This window comes from Enhydra lutris, unplaced genomic scaffold, assembly GCF_002288905.1.
Source record: "Enhydra lutris kenyoni isolate GAN:26980312 unplaced genomic scaffold, ASM228890v2 scaffoldscaffold67, whole genome shotgun sequence".
In the NCBI taxonomy this organism is placed as follows: Eukaryota; Metazoa; Chordata; class Mammalia; order Carnivora; family Mustelidae; genus Enhydra; species Enhydra lutris.
Window position 1 is genome coordinate 7,538,953 of NW_019154151.1, and position 11,295 is coordinate 7,550,247.

Below are 11,295 nucleotides of genomic sequence, written 5' to 3' on the forward strand. Positions count from 1 at the left end.
GGTTTATTTCTCTCAATAGCCATAGCCTCACTCAAAGTCCTACTGAAGACATCTTATCAATTTAGGATGAACAGAAAGTCCCATTTAGGTGTGCTTCCCGAGTACTCCAGCCCCAACAGTACCTTAGCACACTAGTGTGAACAATCAACCACATCTGTGTTCTAATAACATTTTAGGGATGACAGTATTAGGACTGATGAGTAGGGTGCAGTGATGGATTATTAGACACTGCTAGCAATCTCTGCAGCTTGCAATATTTTAACGGATTAGTAGGAGCTTTTACTGCATTTTTCTTTTCTTTATTTTTTCTTTCTGAGTCACAATGTTACAACTGACAAAACAAGAACGCTTCAAGAGTTTAAAATTAATAAGTGAAAAACATGATTGAGTTGATACGCTCAACCTATAATCACACAATTCTACACAACTAAATTATTTTATACAACACTGCTTCTGGAATTTTAAATTCTGCTTATCACACGAATAGCCAAGTTTATGGTGGCAAGTTTTTTACTGGTAACAGTAAATTCTAACCAGGTAGCTGAATTCCTCCGTTTGTTTCAGGAGACTGATGCTTTCCAAAGTATATGAAGTTGCTCTCTGAATTTCTGTGCCTCATTGTTTTGTGTTGGTAGGCCCAGGAGATGGGTGTGTATCTTACTAAAGAACCATAGTATCTCATCCATGCCCATTGGTGCAGATTTTTATCAACTCAGCATGATGAACACAGGCTTTTCCAATACTCCAGGAAATGAAAATCTCTGTTTTCATTTCATGTGGTAGAATCAATTCTAAGTATTTTATCTGAGCCAATTTGAAGTTATAATAATAATAATAGTAATACCACCTACCAATTAATGAGTACCCATTATATGACAGGCACCACTCTAGGTCCTCTATATTGGCATTCCTATGTTAATTATCAAAACAGATCTATGACATAGGTAAACTCAGAGAGATTATATTTCTTTTTTAAGATATTTGTTGTTAGGGGCTGGGAGTTGGAGGAATAGAGAGAGTTTGGTAAAAGGGTATAAACATTCAGCTATGAGATGAATAAGGTCTGAGGATCTAATGTAAAGCATGATGATTATAGTTGATAACAGTGTATTGTATAACTGAAATTTCTTAAGAGAACAGAACTTAAATGTACCCTCCCCCCCAAAAAAGAGTATGTGAGGAATGGGGGGAAAAAGGAGATATTAGAACCATCAATTGCAAAGGTGAGATTCAAGTCTACAGTCACAACCCAACAGCCCTTATGTGGAAAACTAGCCTATTCTCCAAGAGTCCTGATGAAATATAGAAAATTATTAACCCAAAAATAGCTTGAATATCAACATTTTCTAAAGTTGCCTACTAATAAGGTAAAGTCAAGTTTATCAGCAATGGTTAAAAACACATTTAATGGCATCTGAGATAACTAAGATTTAAGCAATTTTTCCATGTTAATTAGAGAAGCCAAGAGTAGCAAATGATTTTCTCTTTAAGTAAAGGCTTGTTTGGCCTGGTCATCTGAAGTAAGAACCAGGTGCACTAAAAGCTTTATGTAGTCCTTGATATTTCTTCATATTAGTATAAGACTTGGCTGGCTTCATTTGCAGATAAGGAATGCCTATCTAAAAGTAGGCCAGTTCCTGAATATAAACAACAAAATGTTAGCATATATCTTAACACGTACCTAAAGCCAGCTATATAATAATAATTATCTGGACTGAACCGAAGAATATTACTTTGAACATTGTGTATGAATAATTGTTGGACCTTATGATAAAATTTGTAGAAAGAAAAATCCATAATTTTAATTACTGATGTTACCTTTAAGGAGATCATTAATATCATAAGATATCAAGGTCAGCTCTGAGGATGGGTTGATTTTTAGGGGAAATTACCTTCTAAACAATATTCATTCACAAAAAACTACAAAGTTCATCTGAAACATCTATTATTCTCCAATACTTGATTCTATGCCTTGAAGGAATACAGGTGACACAGTTTATAAGGAGTGGGAAGATTGCTACCTCAATAATTATGCTGTCATCAGCCAAAAGTCATTGTTTCTATATGAAATAACAAATATCTTATATCTTCTTTTAGAATGAACTTATAATAGTCTCTTTTTTTATCACTAGGTGTCATGGGTCAAAAAAGGATCTTCTTAGGGGCGTCTGGGTGACACAGTCAGTTAAGCATCTTCCTTCAGCTAAGGCCATGATCCCAGGACTCTGGGATTGAGTCCTGCATTGGGCTCCCTGCTCGGTGCGGAGCCTGCATCTCCCTCTCCCTCTGCCTGCTGCTCCTCCTGCTTGTACTCTTTCTCTCTCTCTCTCTCTCTCTCTCTCTCTCCCCCTGACAAATAAATAAATAAAATCTTTTTTAAAAAAGTATCTTGTTAAAGGAAATCCTTTTTTGAGGAGGAAAAGAAAGGAAAGAAGAATTATTTTCAAAATTTTAACACCTCTCTCTTTCACAGAACATATTACTCATGTGCCTCTTAGGACTTACTGGGTACATGTAGGTTGTAGAGTGATGGAAATTAGGTAAATTGGTCAAGCCACATGATTTTGAAAAAAAGATGAAATTTGCTTCAATATACCAAGATTAAAAACCTGCATACTAAACTTCTAATCAAAACTGAGTGGTTCTGTCATCAAGGTGGATAACATAGACACTATTTTAAAACAAAATGAATTCCTAAATGGTCTCAATGTTCTTGTACATTAAATCTTTGACTTTATTAAAGGGAAAGGAAATTCACCATTTGCCATTTGCCAGAATGTTCACACTTCCCATAGGCAATAAAGTATAAGCAGAAAGATTTTCCTTCAAAGTAAAAAAAAAAAAAAACTAGCATAAACTAGTATTTGTTGAGTTGTAACTGTATACCAGACAGTGCCTCATTTAATTTTTGTAACAACCTCATGAAGCAGGAGCTATTATATTTATTTTTTACAGATAAAGAAAATAAATAAAATAAGGAAACTAGGTAAGCTTAAGTGATGTACCCAATATCACACAATTGATAAATATCACAACAGAATCTGAACTCAAATCCAAATATCTCAAAATAAAGAAAAATATAAATATCTGTAGAATGAGGAAAACACCTGAATTTAGTACTCTTAGGTCAATTTAAAATGGTAAGAAGAAAATTGATTTTTGCATGGAATTTAATTTGGCCTATATGCCATTCATTAACCTGGATTGTAAGTCTATTTGTATCTCAGTATCTATCCCAGTGCCTGGAATATAACAGGTTCTCAAACATGTTTGTTAAATAAATGCCTAATTGCATGAATAAATTAACAAATGCCATATTCATTCTCAAAAACTGATTTCTGGGCTCTTATAGGGACATACTATAAACTCTTACAGTTTTGAGGAGAATGATTGAAATATAAACAGTTAAAAGGATTTAGTGGAATCTATAGATAAACTACACAAGTTCTAAAGACCCTAGTCAAGATGTCAAAGATAAACACTGAAGACCAACTATTAAATTCATGCTTTTGAACTACAGACCTGGAACTGTTAGAAGAGCCTGCGGCCTTCTTTGACAGATTTCATTTCTGTGGTAGACAGCTGATTCTAGCTTTAGTTTAGAGATGAGCTGACCTTTCTAACTCTAACTATTGATTAAGATATTAAGGACAAACCTTTATGTTCAGCTGAGGATAGCATCATTATTTCATAAGCTTTTTTTTTTTCCATTTCAGATGTGAGGGGTAAAAAACAGCGTAATCTAAACATTTACTGCAGGGAGATTTTCTCCTCATTACTCAAGGATAAAATGTGACTACAATGATGGGGTCAGCTATTCTCTAACAATACAAAGCAATTTCTTTAAGTAGATCAAAATAGGCAGAAGGTATTCTGCAGCTTTTGCTAAACATGTAGCAAATCCTAGCACACATAACTTCCCCCAGCTGAAGGTAGATTGTTTGAGTATATGTAGCAATGTCACAACTCCCATTTTCTTTTGATCAATTAGTAAAAGACACAGGTAATTCAGCAAGGTAAAATCAGTCTCTTTTCAATGCCATACATTATGGGTCCCAAATTAAATGCCATGGGTACAAATCTAGAAGAAAAAAAAAACTTATTTTCAAATCAGTTGGACCCAAATGTCTGCTTCCTTTCTGGAGGTGCTAGATGTCCCCATCCTGGGGGAAAAAAAGCGCTTACTCCATTGTTACCCCCAACTAGCCGAAATGAAAAGGAAATAAATTTAAAGTATGTGAATAGTTGGGAAGATTTATCTGAAAGCTTCTGTGCAATTAACACAAGAGCTACTGATTTGAAGTCCAAAGCTGAGCAAAGCCATTAAATGTGCAGAAGGTATGGGAGGCTTTCAATAAACACATTGCCACACATACATACAGGGCCATTTAATTCTGATCTCCCTGAGCAAAACCATTTCATGTTCTGCTTGCTTTGTCCAATTTTGTGGTCTCCTATAAAAGAGAAGTCATGCAAACAGAGTTTCATTAGGGGTATTTAAGTTATTATTAAAGCTTGAAACATAACAATAAGGCTATTATTGTCTAAGGCAATACTTCTCAATGCCTAGAAATAACTCAATACTTCTCAATGCCTAGAAATTGTATTTAGGCTTCTAGATTCTAAGAAAGGCACTGCATTTCCTAAGTGACTCTATGGAAGTACAGGGTTGAAATCCATCTAGCAGGCTGCACTGCTATAGTCCAGTCAACACAAATAAAACACCTGTGAAATATTTGTCCCTTTTCACTTTTAACTGCCTTTCTACCTCTGGTGGCCGTACTATTACTGCAGTTTTCTTTAACCCAGAGTATACACATTGAATTTGTTATTCTAAATGTCTAAATTCTTCTTCAAATGCAGATTTTCCTAATGTGGAAAAATTGACTAAGAGGAAAAAGTTGATGCTTTTGTTGTTGTTGTTAAGGCTGACATGTGGATGGATTCCTCAATTATGAATTAAAGCAGAGAGTTCCCATAAGATTAACATGGATCACTAATGCCCTAAAGACCCAATCTGACCAAATACATATATACACATATGAACACAGGTATGAACACATCACAAATCAGCACAGTCTCTTTGTACATTGGAAGCTCAAACATACCCTTAAGTCAGAGCCAAATCTTTATATATACTACAAATATTCTTGCTCTCTACTTTAAATTCACTGTTTAGTTAATATTTACCAAAACAGTTTAATTATACTTCCCCAAAAATCATCTCTCCTCATCTTATTTTCCCCAGTAACTCAGTATTGAAACCTATAAGGAGCTTTTATTTCTCCTTTTCTTCTTTCTATAACCATGCTTCATGTTGTAGCAGTTCTTTCATTGTGGTATCTCCCTGGCTATGGCTTCCTTTCCAAATCAGCCACCACTCTTGAACTGACCTCTTTCAACTTCTACCTAAATATAGTAACAGTTAATCTGTATCCAGTTTCTCTCTTCTCCAAACTACATTCTAGACTGTTAAAGGGTTAATTGTCCTAAAATTGCACTGTACACATGCTATTCCCCTCTTTTTAAACTTTCAGTGGTTTCCCATGTCTAAACTATAAAATTATTATCCTGACTTAGGTCCACAATGACTTATCTCTCTCTATTCTTCTACATCTACCTCTATTCCAGCTAAGACAACTAAAAAATGAACTGCCATTTAATTAGTGTCTAGATATAGCAGATAGTATATGAAGCATTTTATATATAATTTGTGTAATTTTCACACCAACCTTATGAACTGAATATTTTTATCAGTATTTTGATGGAAGACATTGAGCCTCAGATAAGTGAAGGTAAAAGAGTACTATGTGGCTGATTAGGGTTTTAACCAACATCTACCTCCCTGATTCTAATTATCAGTGCTCCTTTCATGGAACCTGCTATCTAGTCATTTTGTATATATTTTTTTAACGAAATAGGTCATGACTATTTCACCTCTGGCCTTTTACCCTTACTGATTTTCTGTCGGGTGTGCTCTTCCCATCTCCTCCCAATTCTCACTTTAAATACACACTTAACCCCGTGTGTATTTGATCATTCCTCTGAAGTACAACATTTATGAGATTATACTTCCTCTACTAAATTTGTTCCTCTTAGAGGCACTTGGTTGGCTCAGTCTGTTAAGTGTCTGACTCTTGATTTCAGCTCAGGTCATCATCTCAGGGTCCCAAGATTGAGTCCTACAGATTCTTTCTCCCCTCTTGTTCTGCCCATCTCCCCTCTCTAAAATAAATAAATAAATAAATAAATAAATAAATAAATAAATAAATTCCTATCATATGACAGTTGTTGCTATCATTTATACTTTCATGAATGTGTTACTTTTATTTTTTATTTTTTATTTTCAGCATAACAGTATTCCTTGTTTTTGCACCATACCCAGTGCTCCATGCAATCCGTGCCCTCTCTAATACCCACCACCTGGTTCCCCCAACCTCCCACCCCCCGCCACTTCAAACCCCTCAGATTGTTTTTCAGAGTCCATAGTGTCTCATGGTTCACCTCCCCTTCCAATTTCCCCCAACTCCCTTCTCCTCTCTAACTCCCCTTGTCCTCCATGCTATTTGTTATGCTCCACAAATCAGTGAAACCATATGATACTTGACTCTCTCTGCTTGACTTATTTCACTCAGCATAATCTCTCCCAGTCCTGTCCATGTTGCTACAAAAGTTGGGTATTCATCCTTTCTGATGGAGGCATAATACTCCGTAGTGTATATGTACCACATCTTCCTTATCCATTCGTCCATTTAAGGGCATCTTGGTTCTTTTAAATGGATCATAAGCGCCTTATGGTCACAAATTTTTCCCACTGACTTATGCCCCAACACATACTGAACAATTTTTTTGTAGCTGTTGGTGATGATGATGGTAATGATTTTTATTTCTTTTCAGCATAACAGTATTCATTGTTTTTGCATCACACCCAGTGCTCCATGCAATACATGCCTTCCTTAATACCCACCACTTTGTTCCCCCAACCTCCCACCCCTCCGCCCCTTCAAGACCCTCAGGTTGTTTTTCAGAGTCCATAGTGTCTCATGGTTCACCTCCCCTTCCAATTTCCCTCAACTCCCTTCTCCTCTCCATCTCCCCATGTCCTCCATGTTATTTGTTATGCTCCACAAATAAGTGAAACCATATGATAATTGACTCTCTCTGCTTTACTTATTTCACTCAGCATAATCTCTTCCAGTCCTGTCCATGTTGCTACAAAAGTTGGGTATTCATCCTTTCTGATGGAGGCATAATACTCCATAGTGTACATGGACCACATCTTCCTTATCCATTCGTCCATTGAAGGGCATCTTGGTTCTTTCCACAGTCTGGCGACCGTGGCCGTTGCTGCTATAAACTGGGGAACAGATGGCCCTTCTTTTCACTACATCTGTATCTTTGGGGTAAATACACAGTAGTGCAATTGCAGGGTCATAGGGAAGCTCTATTTTTAATCTTGAGGAATCTCCACACTGTTCTCCAAAGTGGCTGCACCAACTTGCATTCCCACCAACAGTGTAAGAGGGTTCCCCTTTCTCCACATCCTCTCCAACACATGTTGTTTCCTGTCTTGCTAATTTTGGCCATTCTAACTGGTGTAAGGTGGTATCTCAATGTGGTTTTAATTTGAATCTCCCTGATGGCTAGTGATGATGAACATTTTTTCATGTGTCTGATAGCCATTTGTATGTCTTCATTGGAGAAGTGTCTGTTCATATCTTCTGCCCATTTTTTGATATGATTATCTGTTTTGTGTGTGTTGATGGTAATGATTATGTTTAGTATTATAATTTTCTTCATCAAGGTTTCCTGATGTGATCCTCACTAAATATTTGTCACCTTACCAATATATAACATCAAAATTCAAAGCTAATTCTTACAATGAAAAGAAAGACCCTTATCAGGGGTTAGCAAGTACCAATATGTTCCCAAGAGTTTCTAAACACTAGAATAGGCACATAGAAGATATGCATCAAAAATTTGCTTAATGGTTGATTTATGTCAAAAATACCAAAGAAAAAGTTACCAGAGCACAGCATAATGGGAACTTAAATTCTAGAGTATGTCTGAAAGCTAAAGCTTTGTTGTCTCAATGTAACTGAAAAAAAAAATTAAACAGTAGAAATAAGCTGGAAAGTCACATAGTTTAAAATTGAGATGTACTCTATCCATATATCACAATCACTAAGTTATGTAAGGGAATAAATTAGAAGTGATGATGAGATTAATTAGAATTTGACATTATTCTGGGGTCCTTGGATGGCTCAGTCATTAACCCTCTGCTTTGGCTCAGGTCATGATCCCAGGGTCCTGGAATGGAGCCTACTTCACCCTCTCCAGCTCCCCTTTTCTTGTGTTCCCTCTTTCTGTCTCTCTTGGTAAAATAAATACATAAAATCTTTAAAAAATAAAAAGGAAAAGGAGACATTTTTCTAAAAATAGAAAAATAGGCACTTTTTCTAAAGACATACAAATAGCCAACAGACACATGAAAAGATGTTCAGCATCACTAATCATCAGGGAAATGCAGACCAAAATCACAATGAGACATCACCTCACACATGTCAGAATGGATAGTATCAAAAAGGCAAAAAGACAAAAAATAACAAGTGTTGGTGAGGATGCAGAGGATGCTCTCTGCAATCTCCATCTATATTGTTTCCCCAACAACAGGTCCAATGTACTCGTATGCATTTACTTACCTGGTCTCTTGTTGTGTTTATAACACCCCCAATTTAATTCAAGATAACAACAATTAAGGAGGAAAAATTCTTCCCTCTTCACCCAGAAACTGAAGTGAAAGTTTAGGCTTAAGATCACTATTTATTGTCTTATCAGATAAAGGGCTAGTATCCAAAATCTATAAAGAGCTTATCAAACTCAACACCCAAAAATCAAAAAATCTAGTCGAGAAATGAACAGAAGACATGAACAGACATTTCTCCAAAGACATACAAATGGCTAACAGACACATGAAAAAACGTTCAACATCGCTCAGCATCAAGGAAATACAAATCAAATCTACAGTGAGATACCACCTCATACCAGTCAGAATGGCTAAAACTAGCAGCTCAGAAAATAATAGATGTTGGTGAGGATGCAGAGAGAAGGGAATCCTCTTACATCATTGCTGGGAATGCAAACTGGTGCAGCCAATGTGGAGGACAGTATAGAGGCTCTCCAAACAGTTAAAAATAGAGATACTGTAAGATCCAGTAATTGCACTACTAGGTATTTATCCAAAGGATATAAACATGGTGATTTGAAGGGGCATGTACACCCCAATGTTTACAGCAGCAATGTCTTCAATAGCCAAAATACAGAAAGAGCCCAGATGTCCATTAACAGATGAATGCATAAAGAAGAGTGGTATGTATGTATGCATACACACACACACACAGGAATATTATTCAGCCATCAAAAAGTATGAAATTTGCCATTTGCAATGACATGGATGTAACTTGAGGATATTACGCTAAGTAAAATAAGTCAGTCAGAGAAAGACAAATATCATATGATTTCACTCACATGTGCAAATTAAGAAATGAAACAGGTGAACATAGGGAAAGGGAACAAAAAATAAAATAAGATAAGGACGCTGTCTTCTGGTGTGGAACCCTGCTGCCAGAATTCCTCCTCTGCCAATGTCCCAGGCCTAGGCAACTCAACAGTGCCGCTCCAGTCTGAGGTGTACATCCTCCAGATCAGAGTGATGACTTCCAAACACTTTATAAAGGAGAAGTAGCAGGCTGAGACTACTTCAGGTAGCAGGAGATCAGCTAGATAGCTTATCTAAAGATTGCAAACACCTACAAATCCAACGGGAGATCGAAGAGAAGAAGAACAGCAATTCTAGAAACAGAAAATCAGCCATGTTCTGAAAGGTAGGACTGGCGGAGAAGTGAATCCAAAGCAATGGGAAGATAGACTGAGGGGGGAGGGGCCGGCTCCTGGCAAGAGGCGGAGCAACGGAGAACAAAATCAAGACTTTTAAAAGTCTGTTCCTCTGAGGGACATCGCTCCAGAGGCTAAACTGGGGTGAAGCCCATGCGGGGTCAGCGTGGCCTCAAGTCCCGCAAGGTCACAGAAGGATCTGGGGTGTCTGCGTGTCACAGAGCTTGCAGGTATAAGAACGGGGAAGCCGGCTACAGAGACAGAGCCGAGGAGTGAGCTCTCAGCTCGGGGTTACCTTGAACAGGTTGCAGGCTCGGTGAGCTCGGAGCACGGCCGGAGGCCGGGGAGACAGGAGTAATTGGGCGCTATTCGCTGAGGGCGCACCGAGGAGTGGGGCCACCAGCTCTCAGCTCCTCTGGGCCAGAGACTGGGAGGCCGCCATTTTCATTCCTGTCCTCCAGAACCCTACAGAAAGCGCTCAGGGAACAAAAGCTCCTGAAAGCAAACCTGAGCGGATTACTCAGCCCTGCCCCTGGTAAGGGCGGTGCAATTCCGCCTGGGACAAAGACACTTGAGAATCACTACAACAGGCCCCTCCCCCAGAAGATCAACAAGAAACCCAGCCAGGACCAAGTTCACCTACCAAGGAGTGCAGTTTCAATACCAAGGAGAGCAGCGGAATTCCAGAGGAGGAGAAAGCAAAGCAGGGAACTCATGGCTTTCTCCCCATGATTCTTTAGTCTTGCAGTTAATTTAATTTTTTTCCTCTTTCATTTTTTTTCTTCTTCTGCTAAATATTTTTTTTAACTTTTATCCTTTTCTTTGTAAACGTTTTTGAACTAGTTTATATAATATATATACATATTTTTTCTTTTTTATATTTTTATTTTATATTTTTTATATTTTTCTTTATTTGTTTTCTTTTTTTAATTTTCTTTTTTTTTCTGAGCTTCTTTTTATCCCCTTTCTCCCCCCCCCCCACAATTTGGGATCTCTTCTGATTTGGTTAAAGCATATTTTCCTGAGATCTTTGCCACCCTTTTAGTATTTTACATGCTCCTTCATATACTCTTATCTGGACAAAATGACAAGGCGGAACAATTCACCACAAAAAAAAGAACAAGAGGCAGTACTGAAGGCTCAGGGACCTAATCAATACAGATTGGTAATATGTCAGATCTAGAGTTCAGAATGATGATTCTCAAGGTTCTAGCCAGGCTCGAAAAAGGCATGGAAGATATTAGAGAAATCCTCTCGGGAGATATAAAGGCCCTTTCTGGAGAAATAAAAGAACTAAAATCTAACCAAGTTGAAATCAAAAAAAGCTATTAATGAGGTGCAATCAAAAATGGAGGGTCTCGGGGCACCTGGGTGGCTCAGTGGGTTAAAGCCTCTGCCTTC